The following is a 20,203-nucleotide window of genomic DNA, read 5'->3' as shown; positions in this document are numbered from 1 at the left end:
TCTTTAAAGCCCTTACCTCCTCTCCTTCCCTATCCAGATTACCCCACCCCACCCTTCGTCTTACAATTTGTCACCTCATCTTTTCTTCTTCTCCCTCTGGCTTTCTTTTTCCATCTCCCGATACTCAAACATTTATTTTGTTTCTCCTCTCCCACTTTTTACCTCCAGAAGAGTAGGTGATAAATTAAATCATACTAAGATGTTGGGATTTGCTGAGCAATTGCATCTGAAGAGGAACTCTGCAAGGAGGATAGTGCTTGCAAAGGTGAAGTAAACTAACCCAGGGTTCAGCAAACTACGCCTGCAGGCCAGGCCCTGTTTTGGTTAAAAAAAAAAGTTGTTTGGGATAAAAGCTGTGCCCTTTTGTGTATTTGTTATTTATGATTACTTTGGTGCCACAGGGACGAGTAGAGTAGTTGCCACAGAGGATTGTATGGACCACAAAGCTTACTTGCTATCGGAGCCTTAGAGAGGAACTTTGCCCACTCCTGAGTTACCCTGTGGAGATGCCCTAGTCAGACTGGGTGCATAGGTGCTCAAGAAAAGCCAGTTTCCTCTTCTGCAGGTTTCAGGTGCCTCCCTGCGGTGAATTGTGGGCAGGTTCTGAAATCACCTCTGCTCATTCGTGGTGGGCATAGAGGCTGCAGTCCTCATGGGATATCCATTTGCACTTTGGCAAGTGAAAGGATGACAAGGGTCCTCCGAGAAACAGAGCAATGCATTATTCATTTTGCAGAGAGCATTTCCTGGTATGCAAGCAGCAGGGAAGCCCAGCCTGGAGGGAGCCGCCAGGAGTGGTGGGCTGGGCGGCAGGAGCCATGCCCCCGTGCCACAGATGCAGGGCAGTTAGTGTCCTGACAGCTGTTTCTTTCACCAGATGGAAGAAGGGACTGGATTCCTCTTTCTAATTATGTTTAAAATATCAAAAACTGAAATGAGTCTTCAAGCACTTGAAATTAACTGTAGTATCTGCTTCTTTATTATACCTTTGTTAAGGACCATTGTCCATCATGCAATCCTTATTTTTCATGGATTAGTAGCCGGGGGGGGTGTGGGGATTGTGGACACAGACACAATCGAAAGGCTAGGCTGCAGACGTACTTGCTACTGGCTCCATTCCAGGAACCCACTAAATGCAAGCCCCATTCCTCCATGAATTCTACTTTCTCTCATTTGCACTTATGGACCATTTTTTCCCACCAGGAAATTCTATTTCCCTTCCAAGGGACACCCAAGTACTGGGATCTAGTCTTTTCTCCAGGATAACTTACCTGTTAAATCCATCAGCTGGGACTTGCTCTTTCACATTGTGCCTCACAGCACTCTAAATAACACCGACGCCGTGTGGCTGGTTCAGTGCTGGAGACGGGAACCAGTAAGAAATTCATTCTGCCCTAGCCAGGTGGCCCAGTTAGTTGGAATGTGATCCTGTACACCAAAAGGGTTGTGGGTTCCATTCCCGGTCAGGGTACATACCTAGGTTGCATGTATCGGAGGCAACCAATCGATGTTTCTCTCACATCTCTTAAAAGTTAATCCTGTTGTCCCAGCCTAGCTTCCCCGGAAGGCAGGCTTCTTGGAACAACTTCATTCCTGGGAGCAAGAGTGAGGGAGGAGGGCAGCGAGGCAGGGGGGAGGAGGTGAGGACCAGCTGTAGAGCTGGCCTCCTCTAAGTGAGAAGGATCGCTTCATCTCAGGAGAGCATTTTCCAAGAAGTTGTATGAACTGGACCTGGAAGAGTTGATCCTGAGGAGAGAAGTAGGGGAGAATTTATCTACCGGCTCCCATCTTCTCTAACAGCCCCTGAAAGTTTCATTCATGGGCTCCCATGCCCCGTGCTTCCTGACTACAGGCACGGGCCCTGAGTGGGGTCCCAAGAAGTCCCAGGGCTCCTAGGCACAGGGATAGCCACTTGGTCTGCACTGTGCTGGTGCCCCTTGGTACCCTTATTTCCTCACACAGATTGGCTGTCCAGGTGAGCACCACCTGCAGCTCTCTGGTGAGGCTGTGTCCCTCCATTGGGTGAGCCAGCTATGAAGGCTGTGCTGTGCATTCTCCCAGAGGCTTCTGGTGGCCTGGAACCCTGTTCTCCACTGCAACACCCTCTCTTAAACACACCCTGCCTTGGCTTCCCTCTCCTCCCCACCTCACTCCCCCACTCCCTTATCAGTGCTTCTAGGATCATCTTTAAATTCTTATCTCAGCATCTGTTTCTGGGAGAACCCAGCTGGAGGCAACAGAGAGGCCCTGGAGGAGGTGCCACTGTGTGCTCTACCTGAGTAGCTGCTCCAGCTGCAGTGACAGCTGGGGCGGAAGTCAGGGAGCCGAGCGGACCTGAGGTGGGCGGACAGATGTCTGATGGGTTCTACGCCTGGCAAGAGGATTCCAGTTCACTGATTGTCAGTGGGCCCCGAGTGCAGTTACCTTTGCAGAGACTGTGCTGAGCACTGCCTGTGGATCACCGCACCTACGCCTCACCATTGTGAACCAGGCACTGTGATCATCGCCCACATCTTACAAATGAAAAACCTGAAGCTCAGAGCAATGGAATAACCCGCCTAAGGCAATATAATAAGGAAGGGCAGAGGCGGAACTTGAGCCCAAGCCAATCTGTATCCGGAGCCTGTGCTGTATGTTAATGGTTAAGGGGGGTGCATTTTAACCATTGCTGTTGGCAGGTGTATCATGATCCAGTTTCATGTTAGGGTACAGGGCCTTCCAGGCAGCCTGTTCCATGGATCTTTCATCAGGCTCAGCTTCTTATTTGAGTACGTGAGTGTGTGTGTGAGTGTGTCTGCATTGGGTGGTGGGAGCACAGGACCTGGGTGGGTTAACATGTAGAGACCCCTTTCCCTGCAGGGTGACTCAAAGCAATAACCTCCCACAGTTTGCAATCAGAGCAGGAGCTGGTCGCAGTCTCATGTCTGGCTTTAGGTCTTTTTCCAGGACCACAGGCTATTTCTAAATTAGACTCTAACTTACTGGCCATCAAATAGCACAAAGCAAAACAACTTTTTGATGAGTTAAGTGTAAATGAGTCAGAGGCAGAGAGATTAAGTTTTCCCTCAAATACACATGGGTTAAAAGAAATTATAGTCTCCAGAGGCGCCGGCTCCTGAGGCCCGAGTTTCTGCAGAGTCAGCACGTTGAGAAAGTTTCTGACTGCCAAGCCCCAAGCGCCACTGGCATCTGCGCCTCAGCTTCTTGCTGAATCCAGGAGGAATCCATCTTTCTAAATTCTTGCTGTCCGTCAGACCCGGGAGCCCATTTCTGTGCAAATGATTCCTTCTTATAATTTGTTATGTCACCGCCTCACAGACTCAGGGACTTTTTCCTTCTTTTTTACACCAGTCCCTATGTAGTATTTCAACACGTCCCTTTTCCTCCTCTGTCTCTCTCCTGCTCTACCACCGTCTCTCTGTGCCCAGATCAAAACAGGAGTGTGTGCCCTAGCCAGTTGCTCAGTGGTTAGAGCGCCGGCCCATAAACCAAAGGGTCACGGGTTTGATTCCCAGTCTAGGGCATGCACCTTGGTTGTAGGCACAATCCCCAGCCCCAGGTTGGCGTGAGTTCAGAAGGTAGTCAATCGATGAGTGTCTCTCACATCAATATCTCTCTCTCTGTCTCTCCCCTCCCTTCTACTCTCTCTCTAAAAATCAATGGAAAAATATCCTCGGGTGAGGATTAACAAAAAACAAACAAACAAACATAAAAATCACAGGAGATAGTGACAGGGCTTTCTTGGAGGCTAGCCCCAGCCTCACCGTGCCTCTGGCAGCTCATTCCTGACAGGTGCGGAGCAGGCAGGAGAAACGACAGCACCGTGCAAAACGCAAGCAGACATATAGCCTGCATCGTATTTCTCCTGCTAGTGTCCCTCTGGGTTCCTGTGAAATCATCTTTGGAGACAATTATTATTATTTTACTTAAACAGAGACATCACTGTACATAGCATTCTCCAATTCCACTGTTAAGAACAAACGATTGGAAAAGGATGAGATGATTTGGAGTATCTGGATACTTCCCATCCCAAGATTTGGGGTACAAATTGTTCCCCATCGCAGGGTGGCTATAAAAGTGCAAGAGCAAGAGGACCATCAAGGTGTCCTTGAATATTGCTGATAGGGAGCAGCGGCATGGCATTTATAAGGAGCACACGGGCTGGCCGGTGTGAAGACTGAGCACAGACTGGACCAGCTTGCCTGGATTTGCTCATTTGCAGGCAATTCCAGTTCCAAGGTGGGTGAAATGAACAATCCAAAGCCAGGAAAATAAACTTCTTCTCTTTGCATTTCAATACCAACGGATACAGTTTTCAAAACTGAGCCACTGGCACCGGCCAACTCCTTTGCCTTTGGCGTGAGTGTTAATGAGCACCCAGATTATAGCTGTCTCTCAGGCTTTCTGCACAAGATCAGATGATGGCTGGGAAGCCCACTGATAGAGCCTATGCCAGTCCCACCTGCAGCATTCCAGAGGGCTTGTCCAGAGGGGCACTTCTCATTCTATTGATCCTGGAAGGTGGTTGGGTCTGAGTGTGGGGCAGAGTCCAGAAAACATGCACATCAACCTATCAAGTGTTCTGTGGGATTTGGTGGCACACGCTGGCATAGACTTGTGCTCACTTAATGGTCTGCACGCAGCCCATGAAAGGATTCTGAAGTGCGGCTTTCTCTGACACTGAGCCGTCCGCGTGGAAGCCTGGGTAAAGTTGAACAGCAGATGGAAAACTCCATTGAACTTTTTATTGGCCATTTGTCACTTTCGAGTGTTGGCCAAGCGCTAACTTTGCAGCTAATATATAATGATTTAAACAGCAGAAAGAGCAGCTGCACTTTGGTGTCTGATGCCCTTCCTCCAGGTGGCTGGAGTTTCTTGAGTCGCTTTCTTTAATCCTGCGCAGCCTCTGAATCTCCACCAGGTGCCACCAACTTTGGAGCTGCCGCCAGCTTAGTTGGTTGATCTCTCTGCCTTTTCCTCTCTGAGGCCTGAGGTTTATACTTCTTTGTGATGATCATTATTTAATTGATAAGAAAATGCTGCAAAGCACGAGACACAAATGTTTTTATACTTCTGCCTGCTTGGCTCTTTCTCTTCTTGGACGCAGGGCCCCTTGCATTCTCTGTTGGGGTGACTGGGCTGGCCTTCTGCGCAGTCTGCAGGACGTGTCCTTGGAGGAGACTGTGGGAGGGCGGCTCGTTCTGATTTATGAGGACATGACCTGGGATGGTGTGCCTCTGGAAAAATTCAGCTCTTACTGTCAGAATCTTCTAGAAGGAAATGATGAATATGAGGAATAGGGAGAACAGGCCACCTCTTGGCTCTTTGGTCTCTCCTGGCTCTTCAATCCCACGCAGTTGAGGTGCCAAGTCTCCATCCCAGCTGCTGTGGACATGCTGGCTGGCTGAGTGCTTGAAGCCTTGTGCAAAGAGGCTTTTTGTTATCAAGTGAGAGTTACATGGTCGTTTCTGGGGTCAGTGTGCTGGAAACTGCCAGGAAAGAGGAGGAAAACAATATGAATTTAAACTTGTATGTCTGCCAACCACTAACCCAATAACTCACTGCAGGAATATATGACTGTTGAAGTTGTGTAGATCATAAAAAGGCTCTATAGTTGTCACTCTAACAAACTCCAACTCAGGTTTCGGCATATTAATTTCTGCAAAACTCAGCTACCTCCCTATTATTATTCAAAAGACTTTGGACAGCATTGTGGATGAAAATTATAACAGAGGACATCAAACCCAGTGATTTCTATAACATCTGGAGCGAAGCACATTGCACGGGGACCAAAAAGCACATTCATCATGGGTGTTTGGGTTTGTTTTCTGTTTTTACAAAGAGAGGAAGTAAGAAATACCTTTCCTACAGGGATTTTTAGTTATCTGTCCCTGTGCTGAACTGGACACCTCACAGAAAAATTATAGCCCCGGTTTCTGTATTTACAGGAGTTGATTCTCTTTATAGGCTTGATTAACATTTTGTCCTATAGTCACTTCTCTTCGGGGAATTTATCCTACAGATAGAACTGCTCTGTGAAATAACATGTGTACACCGCTAACCATTCCAACATTATTTTATGAAAGCAGGAGATTGGAAACAACCAAAACATTCATCAGTGAGAGTAGACTGATTTATAACATATTCATACACTGAAGGCAGCTGTATAAAAGAACCAAAATGCTCTCAGTAAACCGAGATGGAAAGAGCTCCAGGACCCTTGGTAGTAAGTCAGGCACAGAAAGTAGTTCACAGTGTATTATATTTTGATCCATCTAGTATGTATACACACATAAAGAGACTTTGGGAGGGTGCATGAGACAGTAGGCTGATAGGACAACATGAACAGGGACCACGGGAGAGAAGAACCCATGGCTTCTTAACCTCTTGGAATCTGGCTTTTGTAGCCACTGTTCTGAAGGAATTTTCCCTCCTGGCTCACATACTGTGTTCTAAATGCCAAACTCTCACCCTCCATGGTGTCACTCCCCATGGTTGAGCATACACTCTGTGGAACAAGGTCACTCCTGTGTAGTACAACCTGAAGTTCTGTCGCCCCCTAATTCGGTGTGCCTGGGAATGCTGCTCATGAGGTTCATGAGCCTCAGCAGACACAGAGAGCAAAGAGGAAGGAGTGTGTCTGAGTTCCTGCTATCTTTGCAGAGGATCTCTTTTAATCATTACAATGGCCTAAGACATGGGTGCCATTATTATCTCCATTTTCAGATGAGAATTTGGGAGTTCAGAGAACTTAACTGATTTGCCTCAAGCCTACGTAATAAGGTGGAGGCTTGAACCTCAGATGACTAGTCACTCATGCAAACTTGTGAGGGGTCTTGTGAGTGGGAAGTACAGCAGTGTTTCCATTCAGCTCTTTGTCTTTTCTTCCCCCCGAGTCACTAGACTGTTTCTTCCACTACTCTGGCTGCTTACTTCCTGGCTCCCTTTGCTGGCTCTTCTTCTTCTCCTCAAACAAGATTGTGCCCAAGGTCTTGCCCTTGCCCTCCTAGCTAACTTCCCTCCCCAGAAGAGTTTTCACTCACACTCTACGGGTTTACCTTCCAAGCCTGTGTCTGTCTCTCAAGACAATTATTTCCACTTGCTTGAGGGACATTTTCATCTGGACATCTTGCTGGTACCTGAAGGCCAACATTTCCCAAGCTAAATGTATCTTCTTTCTGTTCATAATTTGGTTCTTCTTTTTCTTTCCCTTTTCTAATAATACACACCCCAAACTCCCCATCCCTTCCTCTCAAAATCTAGGGAAGGCTTTGATTCCTTTTTCTCCCTTGCTTCCAGTTTCCAGTAAATACAATATTCTGCTGTTTTGACTTCAACTGCCTTTATATAGCTCAGTCGCTCATCACCTCTTTCCCTAGCGCTCTCTTAACTGACATCCCACATCCAGCTGTGTTCCTCTCCTAACTGTCTGACCAATAATCTTCATACAGTGTGGCATGCACACTAAGACCTATGTGAGTTAGACTTTCAAATGCTATTGAAGGACACACTCAAAAAGACTTCCTAAATGGAAAGGCCAGGAGCACAAATTATTACAAAGCTGCCAATTCTCCCAAAATTAATCTATAAATATAATAGGGCCTCAATAAAAATACCAACAGGGCTTTTTCATATTTTTTGGTAACCAGGCAAGCTGACTTGAGAGTTCTTATGAAAAAATAAATATGCCAGAATATTCCAGGAAAATCCTAAAAAGGAGGAATGAAAAGGGAGAACTAATCCTAAAAGATATTAATCCTATCTAATAAAAGGATAATATACAAATTAACTGTCACTCTGTCACAAAGATGGTGTGCCCATAGCCACAAGATGGTGGCACCCAGTCCCCTCAGCCCCGCCAGAGTCCCCCAGTCCTGGGGGTGTGGCTGCTGAGAGCAGGCAGCGTGAGTGGCCTGGCGGAATCCCACCCCAGCCACAGAGGGCCTCTGGGCTGCGGAGAGCTGAGAACCACAGGGAGTGGGCCTAAGCTCTCAGGGTTCCCAGATTGGAGAGGGCTCCCCTGAGGGCTCCCACATTGGAGAGGGTGCAGGTCAGGCTGAGGGACTCCCCCAACCCCCCGTGCATGAATTTTGTGCACCAGGCCTCTAGTATCATTATAAAGTGACGAGAGGCCCGGTGCACAAAAATTGTGCACTTGGAGGGGGAGGGCCCCTCAGTCTGGCCAGCACCCTCTTGCAGTCTGGGAGCCCTCCGGAGATGTCTGACTGACGGCTTGGCTTGCTCCCCTTGGGGAGCGGGCCTAAGCCAGCAGTTGGACATACTTAGTGCTGCAGTGGAGGCGGGCGACCCCGGCTTCTGGCTGAGCAGCCCTCTCCCTGTGAGAGCATACTGACCACCAGGGGGCAGCTCCTGCATTGACCAGTTGTTCCACTGTTTGGTCGATTTGCATATTAGCCTTTTATTATATAGGATATAATTAATATAGGTTAACATCTGTATATGAATAAACAAGCAGTACAATAGACAAGAATAGATTCAGAAATTTGTCCCAATACTTTAATGAGAATTTAGTATTGATAAAGGTTTCATATCTTAATCAGCGGGGAAACATCTACAATTCAATAAACAGTGTTGGAACAATTGGGTAGCCATCTGGAAAATAATACAGTTGTATTTCTCCTAACTCTTTACACCAAAATAAGTGCCAGATGGACTATCAACATGACAATTAAACTAACACATTTTTAGGGGAAAATGAGGGAGAAATTTTAATGATCTTGAGGTGAAGAGTGTCCTAAACATGACCAAGTTTAAGAGACATAAAAGATGGATAAGTTTGGTTCCAAAAACCAAGCATTTCTGCATGGTAGGAAATATAAATAAAATCAAAAGACAAATCATAAACAGAGAAATATTGTTAACAAGTACGTCAAACAAAGGGCTAAATTTGTTAAAATATAAAAAACTTCCTACAAATCAATAAGAAAAAGATCAACAGTCTGACAGAAAAATTGGAAAAGGACAGGAGCAAATACAGAGAGTAATCCCCCTTATCCCCAGAAGATATAGTCTAAGACCCTCAGTGGATGCCTGAAACCATGGAACTTTCACCCTTTCACTTAAAGGAAGCACTTTACAGCGTTTCTTTGGCGCATTTGAGATTCCAGCATCACCACTGTTGCACTTTTAGGCCATTATTAAGTAAAATATGGGTCACTTGAACACAGGCACTGCAGTACCATTACAGTCAATCTGCTAACCGAGGAGCTGCTAAGTGACGAATGGGCAGGTGGCGTGGACAGTGTGGATCCGCTGGACACAGGGATGATTGCCATCCAGAATGGGAGGGAGAGGGACAGCTTGAGGTTTCATCACACTACTCAAAATGGATGCATTAAAACTTATAAATGGTTTATTTCTGGAATTTTCCTTATAATATTTTCAGGTTGCAGTGACCCTGGATAATGGAAAGTGAAACCGCAGAGATGGGGGATGCCTAGAACTCACCAAAGGAAACACAAATGGCGCTAAGACAGTTGGAAAGATGCTAGGTTCCCACACAATAAGCAAATGTAAATTGAAACTGCATTTCTCCATCCAATATCTAGAGTTTCTTAAAATGTATTTTTGACAACCTATGTTTGACCAGGGTGCTTGGGAAACAGACATTTATACATTTTTAAGGTATGTAAATTGATACAACCTCTAAAGAGGGCAATTTCAGAAAATCTTTCAAAATTTAAAATGTGCCTATCCTTTCACACATCAATTTTATATTTAGGAATTTCCCCTACAATTATATCTAAGCTTGTGCCTGAAAAAATATATAAGGATGTTCACTGCTCTACTGAGTGTAACAGCATCTTTTACCATCTCAAAAAAAAAAAATGGAAAAAAAAAAAGCATGGAACCTGCCACATTTAGCCTCTACTTAAATTTTCCTGATTGTTTCCCACCAGCTATTGAAATTTCTGCCATCTGGCCCCAGCCTGCTTTTTCTGCCTGTACCTTGCTTCTCTCTGTTATCCTCATGTTGGGCCGCATGAGCACATTATTTGCCCTGCACCTGCCCAGCTCCTCTCTTTGTGCTGATCCCATTGCCTGACACAGTCTTCCCAGCTTGCCTCGTCCTCATCTGTGTAAACACTAACTCTCCTTTATCACATGCTACCTCTTTCTGAAGGTCTCCCTCTGTATTCCCTCGTCCCTAGTTGAAAATCTTTGCCTGCTCTGATTTTGACATGACCCCATGTCACAGCAACTTGGGGGCAGTCTCTTGAAGGGCAGTGATATTTTGATGTTCTCCCTTTGATGCAACTGCTTAATCTTGGGACACTTTGTTGGGACTTACGTAAGACACCATTAACTTACGTTTTCCCAAGAATGAAACTATTTTCATTGTTTGTTTCTAAGTAATAGGCACATACTCAAAAAAGTTGAAAAGCTCAGGAGTCACGTGTGTGTGTGTGTGTGTGTGTGTGTGTGTGTGTGTGTGTGTGTGTTTGTGTGTGTGTGTAACAGAATAAGGGAAAATAAATTTCCCAAAGTAGATTATTATTCCCAAAGAATATACATATTTAAAATTTTGACATATGTTGCCAAACTGTTCTGTGGAATGACTCATAATTCATTCTACAACATTTATTGAGATCCTACTATGTGTTAAATACTGTGTGCTAGGTACTTAGGACACAGTGGTGAACTATACCAGATGTTGTCCCTGCCCTAGTGGTGTCTGGTATGTTACTAATGAGAGATACATAGAACTGTTAGTACAACAGAGAGGATTTGGCTTAGTTGGGGAATTCAAGGATGACTTCTTGGAAGAAGTGACATTTTAGATAAGGACTGAAGGGTAAGTATGAGCTAACTATACTAAAAAGGGATATAAGAGTTCTTCAGCCACAAACTAGGCAAATATGGCAGGACAAGGAGTTGAAGTGTGACTGGAGTGGAAAGTGAGAAGGAGCACAGTGCTAGATGAAGCTGGAGATATGGGTAGAGAGCTGTCAAGATGAATATGTAGGTCTTATAAAAGTTTTATTGTTATTCTAACCTTGAGCAGAAGTATAAGCAAGACTTAGGGATCATATTTGTGTTTTGAAAAGATAACATTGGCTGAGTAGAGGGAACCAATAAATAAGAAAGAATGAATTCAGATTGACAACTTAGGAGGCTGTTGTACTAGTCCAAGTGACAGGTGATAGTAGCTTAAACTATTCTCATTTAGATAATACTAGCAGAATAGTCAAGGCATAAATACAGAAAAGTGGATGATTTTATAATTTTACCAATTTGTATCATAAGTAGTATCACTGATTGCTTTTGTCTTTGTTAATCCAATGTGTGTATAAATATATATGTTATATAATATGTATTGCATATAAATTTTTTTATTATTAGTGAGGTTGGTGATCTTATTTATTTGGTTATACTTATTTATTCTTTTTAATTATATGTACACTAGTAGCCCGGTGCACAAAATTCTTGCACATTAAAAGGGAATTAATTGCCCTAACCAGTTTGGCTCAGTGGATAGAGCATTGGCCTGTGGACTCAAAGGTCCCAGGTTTGATTCCAGTCAAGGGCATGTACCTTGGTTGAGGGCACATCCCCAGTGGAAAGTGTGCAGGAGGCAGCTGATTGATGTTTCTCTCTCATTGATGTTTCTAACATTCTATCCCTCTCCCTTCCTCTCTGTAAAAAAATCAATAAAATATATTTTTTTTAAAAAGGGAATTAGTTAGCAGAGATATTTTAATATTGCTATTTGCCCTTTCTCTATAATAGAAGTGTGAGAGATGAAAGGAAATTAGTAAAATGTATATGAAAATAATATATAAATTTATTAATAAATAAACAGTAACAAAAGGATATAACAACAACAGAGGCATGATATAAAAACAACAAAAACATGATATGAAAACAACAAAAACATGATATAAAAACAACAGTGATGCAAACAATGACTGATAAAGTTATTAAACTTATTCTAATATCTCCCTGTACACCACATTAAGAGTGAAAACACTTTCAGAGTGCTTGACTAATTTCCCTTGTGATGAAGTATTTAGAACTTTAACTGTAATGTCACATGCTCTTCAAACTCAAGAGAAAGCAAAATATAACTGACCATGTGCGAAAACGGGTTCAGGTAGGAATAAGCCTACTTTGTCTAGAGTTTGGCCTTGTGATTTATTAATAGTCATCACAAATGCTGGCATCAGGGGAAACCATCATCGAATCAATTTAAATGGGAGGCCAGTGTTAGATGGGGACAAATTAATTCTTGGAATCAGAACAACCTCTCCCTCTGCAGATCCTGTTAATACTTCAGCTTCAATAATGTTAGGTCATAATCTTTTGATGATAAATCTGGTACCATTACAAAGACCCCATTTACTATTGAGATTTCTCAATAGCATGATGATTGCACCCACTTTCAATTTTAATTTATGACATGGCATTCCCGAAGGAGTAATACTATTAAGAAATTCGATGGGAAAATTTTTCTTTTCAGCATCATCTGTGGAATCAATGGGATCATCACTCAAATATGTGTGAAAATCTCCATCGAGTATATCCAAATTTTCTTCATTTAATTTTTGAACATGATCATTTTTTGGACAAAGAATTGCATGTTTAGATATATTTTTAATATTATCTATAGTAGTGGCTCTCAACCTTGGCTGCACATTAGAATCACCTGGGGATCTTTTTAAAATCCTGATTCCTGGGCCTCATCCTCCGGAAATTCTGTTTCTTTGTTTTGGGGTGAGGCCACAACATTAGTAACAAAGAAACATAATTTCCTGAGGATGAGGTCCAGAAATCATAATTTTAAAAAGATTCCCAGGTGATTCTAATGTGCAGCCAAGGTTTAGAACCACTGATCTATAGATATAGTATTTCCAAAGGTAGCTTCAATAATAGACCCATTACAAATCATTTCACTTCCACACTCCGCTCCAAGGGTAGGTTCCTGCCTGAAACCTCATCCTGAGGGCTGGTTCCTGCCTGAAACCTCACCCTGAGGGCAGGTTCCTGCCTGAAACCACGCCCTCCAGGAAACAGCTGGGGGCGGGTGCAGCCATTTCCAAGATGATCCCTGCAGGACTGACTTCCTTCCGATTGGTCACACTTCTGGCCATGATGTTACACCCAGGGTTTTTATATAAGTAGATATCTGTTGTCCATTTTCTTATTGGGGCGTATGTCCTTCTGTTCCAGGATGCTGTCCAAGATCCCACATTGCATTTCTTCATTGTCTCCTCTTGTCAATGACAGTTTCTCAGGTGTATCTGTTTTTATTAATAAACCATTTGAATAAACCAGTGATGGTGAACCTATGACACACGTGTCAGAGGTGACACAGGAACTCATTTTTATGGTTGATTTTTTGTTGTTGTTGTTATATGGCATTTAAATATATAAAATAAATACCAAAAATATAAATCTTTGTTTTACTATGGTTGTAAATATTAAAAAATTTCTATATGTGACATGGCACCAGAATTAAGTTAGGTTTTTTCAAAATGCTGACACGCCGAGCTCAAAAGGTTCGCCATCACTGGAATAAACCATTGTTATACTGAAGCAGTGAAGAGCTTGGTAAGACACCAACTGCAAAATCAAGGTAAATTTAAAACCAATATTTTTTTAAAAGCAAATGACCATCTGTGATATATGTTGCAAATATTTTTCCAGATTTTTAAAAACTTGCGTTTGTGTATATGTGTGTTTATGTGTGATACTATAGTCAATTAATCTTTTTCTTTATTATTTCTGGTTTTGGTATAATGCTGAAAAGTCACTCCATCCCAATGGATAGAACTATTAAATGAGTTATCTTCTACTACTTTACAACCATACATTTTCAGGGTATATCAAGAAAGATGCAAAAGAGACATCCCCACACTATTCCTTGTTCTCCCTGCCTTCAACTGCACCAGATAGGGCAATAAGAATCAGTAGTGAGGTTGTGCTTGTGATATAAAACCAGCAATGTCAAGCCCTAACCGGTTTGGCTCAGTGGATAGAACATCGGCCTGCAGACTCAAGGGTCCCGGGTCGATTCCGGTCAAGGGAATGTACCTTGGTTGCGGGCACATCCCCAGTGGTGGGTGTGCAGGAGGCAGCTGATCGATGTTTCTCTCATCGATGTTTCCAACTCTCTATCCCTCTCTCTTCCTCTCTGTAAAAAATCAATAAAAAATATTTTAAAAAGCTCCAAAAAACCAGCAATGTCAAAATGACAGTGTCATAGTGTCTTGCTCTGTTCTGAACTGCTTTGACTTTGTACTTAACTTGGGTGCTGACTAAAGCCTTCTCTGTATCAATGCTATTCTTTTATTGTCTTACCAGTCCTACCACATCATGAGCATCTTGAGGTCAGGAATCACTTTGATCTCATTTTGTATAAACACCTGTAGCTGGGTCTCCTAAAAGTCTCTGCCAACATAGCATTTCAACATATCTATCCCCATGGGGAAAAAAAAAACAACCCACAAACTCTAAACACATTGATGAAAAACCTGATTTTCTCAAAAGTTTTCTGAGGTATTTATTAGAAGGAGGATGCACATAAATCATACAGCACAACAATCAAATTTCTACATCCGACAGTATTTTTGTTTATTTCTTTTTCCCTCTTCTCCACAACCTCTCCAATGAGAGTAATGTCTACTCAGCAAAATAAAATCCTCCAAGTTAGGCTAACAAAGACCGTTTATTTTTCCTTGAACCTGCCTTAAGGGTTTCCAGTTCTTCTTATCATAGCTGTATCCCTTGATGAGTTTATCACAAAACTTTGTGTCTGACACAGAGGCAATAAGTGCTTATGGGAATCAATGAACGACGTAATCATGCTGTTCTGATACTGGACTTATGCAGTGACTTAGGTGGTATCTAGGAAGTAAAAAAGACTATTTTTTTCTAATTCTTCCTTGTTCTTATGGAGTCAGGATTCTATTGGAAAGCCCTCCCTAGTTTTATGGGCTATCAGGCCCAGTTAATGATAATAAGGATCCATCTTAAATTCTTAAGAAAGGGCTTAGTTACTGAAGAAGCATTTTCTTAAGTAGTCCCTCAGCACAGACACAGAGGACAGTCTTAGTGCCAAGTGAGCAGAGGGTCTGGGTGAGTTGAAAATGCGGATATCACTGGTCTGTCCTGGGTGGCCTGCAAGATGCAGATCCATCTGGGAGAGAGCCTTCGGGCTAGTAGTTAACAGCCCCCAAATGGAAAGTTTTATCTCTTCCCTGAGGTGTGAGAAGAGAGGAGTTGAGACACTAGTGCAACACTGGACAAAGAAAATCTTGGTCCTAAAGAGGAAGCCATGCACCCACAGGTGAGCAAACCGGATTAGAGGGGTTGGGAGGGTAGATGCTTAGCTTCAGGTCACTTGATGCCTCATTGAGGTCTAGGTTAAGCACCAGGACACAAGATGGGGTCAAGTTCAAGTTATTGGAGGACTGGAGCCTGAATTTTGGCCCAAATAATGGGGTCATTTCTCCTTTTTTCCTTCCCTCTTTCATTTCCTAGTAGCCTCACTCTGCTCTGTGGGCCCTTCTCAGTCTTAATTTATCTGTAACAAGCTTACATTAGGTGAACGTACTCTTGTGAGTGATGTGACCTCTAAAGAAATCACTTCCTCTCTCTTAGCCTCAGTTTTCTCACCTGAAAAAATGTAAGGAAGATCACGAGAGACTCTGTGGGCAGAGCAACCAGCACAGCACCAGGCACCTAGTAGGTGCTACTGTGGTTCACCTGAGAAGGAGCTGAGGCTGCTTCCAGATTTCCAGATGCCCGAGTTGTCTCAGGCCTTTGGATGGGGATGCCTGGAGCAGCAGGAACACCAGGAGCCTTGCTATTCTCTGGTTCCTTGTGACATCAAGGTTCTCAGCATTTAGACTTCTTGCCTATTTTGAAAGGCTGGATGATGGCTCCCTGGTATCTGCTCACATGCCACAGCCCATGAGTTACAGCTTCTGCTGACCTCTCTGCGGGCAGGACAATGGGCTGGCGACAGCTGCGGGAACCATGGTAAAAAGCCAGCAGCCTAGGCTGCCACTGGGTTAATGACACTGTGGCGTTGGGGTGGCTATCTTGAGGATTATAAACAAAGGAAGGAAAGAAAGAAAAACAAGGGAAAAAATCCCAAGCCCCAAAACAAAGACAGATGTTTTGACTTAGGAAAAGAGCATAACGAGATTGCAGTTTAGAAATTTGTTTTCCTAAGAGCAAATAGATGACACTTAATTGGTTAAATATAAAATAAATTGGAAGACATTTTACACTTACATCAAAATTAAGACAAAAACATAAATGAAGATCTGGCCCTCTCTACTTCTCCATTTCTGTCCTCATTTCCTCTCCCCTCCTCCAATACAATAAACGCCCCCCGACCCCCCCCTTAATTATCCCACAGGGCACAGGGGACTGGAGCCGGTGCTGTGGATGATGTAATCCCTAAATGGGAAGCTTGGAAATCCCACCCCCCAGCTTACACTGCTAAGTGTACTTGAATCTGACTGAGGCTGCTGAGTCTGTTCATTTAAATGTGAGTTTAGCCCTGACTGGTTTGGCTCAGTGGATAGAGCATTGGCCTGCAGACTCAAGGGTCCCAGGTTCAATTCTGGTCAAGGGCATGTACCTTGGTTGTGGTGGGGGGTGTGCAGGAGGCAGCTGATCGATGTTCCTCTCATCAATGTTTCAAGCTCTCTATCCCTCTCACTTTCCCTTTCTCTCTATAAAAAATCAATAAAAAATATTTTTAAAAAATAAATAAATGTGAGTTTAGCATGCTAATGATGTCAGCGGAGACCCGTTATCACTGGCGTTTGTGGAATAGCGCAAGGACCCCAAGGCTGGGATTCAGGACACGTGGGTTTTAGTTCTGAGTTGGCCCCTAATTGTTGAATGACTTTGGGAACACACCTCAACTTCTCGGGGACTCCACTCTCTACTGTCTCTTCCTCGTCTAATATTCAAAGTCTGTGCCTTGGGCAGAGCTGCTGTTTAGGGTTGTGAACCTTAGCAGCCCATTCTGGGCACAAGTCAGGGTTGCAGTCCGGCCTCTGCTCCCTTTCCACGGCTCTGCCTGCCCAGAGAGGGGGCACTGGCTCAGGCCCTGGTAATGGGCCTGGTAAAGCTGGAGCAGAGAGGAAGGAAAGGCAAGCATTTTTAAGAGACTGGGTCCTGAAAGCCCAGAGAGGTGGCTGTGCTTGCAGGATGGCCAAGAGTGACCAGAAGACAGGGGAAGTCTGCAGGAGAGCTGATCTGGAGGTTAGGAGAATGATGAGGAGGCTGAGAGGCCAGGGGTGGGGGTGGGGGGGTGGTGGTGTGGGGAGAGGAGGGGCAGGAGTGATCAGAGAGAAGTCTGTGGAAGGCAGGGGGAGGATCCCTTCTCCGAATGTCAGGGTGACTTGGAGTGCAGCCCAACCTCCCTGCAAAGATAAGACACAGAGAAACTGGAGAAGGAGGCCAGGGCATTCCTGACAGCCTGCACAGTTAGGACAGAGGCGGTGTTTTGGCGGGTGGACAAATAGTGGCGGGCTGGGCTCTGGGGGCGGGGATAAGATGAGAATGGCACAGACTCAAGCCTGTGCTTTCAGGGAATGCAGAGCTGGGATTTGAATAGAGAGTCTTCCACCCCATAGGAAAGTGGCTTTGCCTGACTGACCAGCCCCAGGTTGCGATTTGAGGTCCTAAGGTGCTGAAGAGAAATGGAAGGCCCAAGTGGTGTTAAAAATAAAACCCTCTGCCAGGGCTCCCCTGGACTGGTTTGTCTTAGAGGGTAAGATGGTTATGACCTGGAAAACCAGGGCAGGAAATGTAAATAATTTTTTTTGAGTGGCTGCCAAGAGATAGGTAAATCCTAGGATGTCCCCAAAGAAGGCAGGGGACAAAGTGAATAAAAGGGAAAAGAAACCTCTTCTCAAGATACACTCAGACCCGTGGGACCAGGAAAGTGGGGGGAGTGCTGGGGAGTGCAGGGGAGTGAATGAGCAGCTTCGGGCGGAAGCACTATGGAGAGGGTGGATTGGGCCTGGAGCTGGGATGGGAGCGAGGCCAGTGTGGGCGCTTGGAGCTCAGGCAGAAAGGCCTGGTTTATTCCATGGGACAGAAGCAGCAGCCAGCAGATGTCAGGACGCCCTGAAAACTGCCTTCCAGGCCAGGCTGTTCCAGCGTAATGAGGGGGCTGATGGAAACCTGTATTCTGACAGTCAGTACAGAGCTTGCACCTGGACTCTCCCAAAATGTGCTAAAGAGGTTTTCTTACTTAGACAAATAAGCTGAGAGCCCACTTGAGCAGCAGGGGTCGGGGGAGTGAGAAAGGGAGTGTAAAATATCGGAGAAGAGTGTAGAGCTGGCCAGCCATCCCCTTTCACCACCTGCCTGGAGGCTGAGGAAGAGCACACAGGGAGTTTGTCATGGAGCGAACACGTCACTGGGTTACATGAGTGAGATGCGGGTGCTGGCCCCTCCCTGGGGCTGACCTTGCTTACCAAATGGGCCCCTGGTCTTAAAGGCTCTTTTTCATTCTCTGAGATTGAAAGGAGCCTCATGCCTCTTTACTGAATGCCCTCGGCTCAGTGCTCATGAAATGCCAGAGGCTTGTTCAGAGGGTGTCATCACAGCAGAGGCGCCCGTTCACCCTACACAAAGCCGGTCTCCGGGCTTGATGCCTCCCCTGCAGCCCTGCCTGTGGGCCCCAATGCCCACTGAACACCCAGGGCTTGCACACACTGCCCAGAATCCCGACATCATTTTCTTATGGAGCAGATGAGAAATTCAGGGTTCAGGAAAGGTAAGAGGCCTGCCAAAGTCACAGAGCCAGCAGCCAGACCAGACTGTCTGCTCCTTCCCCACCTCATCTCCCCAGTGAAGTCCAGCTCCATCCTCAGGCCTTGAATTGCCCTCATTTCCTCAAACTCCCAAATGTTTCTTTTACAAAAGGGATTTCTATTTCTTGTAGCAAACACAGCTTCATGGATATACTGGTCACCAGAACAGACACACTCACACAAACACACCCTTGGCAAACATTGTCAAATGAAGATTTGCAGGCTGGAAAAGAAAATCAGTTAAAATTATATTCTCATGTTTCTTTAAATCTATTGTAAAACCAAAAAATATCCCATGGACCAGAAAAATCTCTCCATAAAAATCTTTAAGTTAAAAGTAAACTTTAAAACTTGACTGGCAATCAACAAGAATAAACAGAAAACTTAAACTCTCGGACTGTAGCAGTAATTATTTTATTGATCTGAAGGATTAAAGCAAAGGAGGAAACTTGGCAATAGATGATGCTGGGTGATTGCTGCCCTTTGTCTGGGAACTTTGAGGCACGATGGGTGGTGAAGTTTTAGGACCCCAGGAGGGTCCCCACCATGAAGAAGTTTCTTTCAACAGATTTCTTTGGGGTCTAACCCAAAGCAGTATTACTAGCACCTGCCTTTGTGGCCATATGATCAAATAAAAATGCTCTGTGAAAGGTGTTACAAAAGCAAGTGGCGCCTGAGTCCTGGAGGCCAGACTTTAGATCTCGCCTACTGCTACATGCTCCGAGGTCCTGGACTCAGTAAATATTTGTTGAACAGATGAGTCAAATATTCTACAGATAATACCCTTCTTTCTGAGAATACTCCTGCTTATACTTAAGGATTGGGAGGAGGCAGGGATGCTCATTTACCTTTTATTTGCAACCTAAAATCTTTGACTTTATTGCATCCTATTTTGCTCGGGGAGTCTTATAGAAAAGGCCTCCTGCCCTAGCTGGTTTGACTCAGTGGATAGAGTTCGGCCTGCAGACTGAAGTGTCCCAGGTTCGATTCCAGTCAAGGGCACATGCTCAGGTTGCATGCTCTATCCCCAGGAGGACGTGTAGGAGGCAGCTGATCAATGACTCTCTCTCATCATTGATGTTTATATCTCTCTATCCCTCTCCCTTTCTCTCTGAAATCAATAAAAAAAATTTAAAAAAGAAAAAAAAAGAAAAGGACTCCTTTTATTGAGAAGCAGAATGGAGAAGATGATATTGACGATCCTTTCAAGGGCCACGATTCAAGGACTCATTGTGAACTCATTGGGGTTCTCCTAGTGACACCATGTGATTCCCCTCACCTTGCTCACCGCCGCCCTCCTCTGGTGGCCCTGCTGGGCTGACTCAGGATTCATGTCCACCCCTAGAAACTCAGACATCACTTGATTTCTGTGATCTATTCCTTGGAGTTTCCTT

Source organism: Myotis myotis, unplaced genomic scaffold (assembly GCF_014108235.1).
Source record: "Myotis myotis isolate mMyoMyo1 unplaced genomic scaffold, mMyoMyo1.p scaffold_m19_p_1, whole genome shotgun sequence".
Lineage (NCBI taxonomy): Eukaryota > Metazoa > Chordata > Mammalia > Chiroptera > Vespertilionidae > Myotis > Myotis myotis.
Note: the sequence above shows the minus strand (reverse complement) of the source record.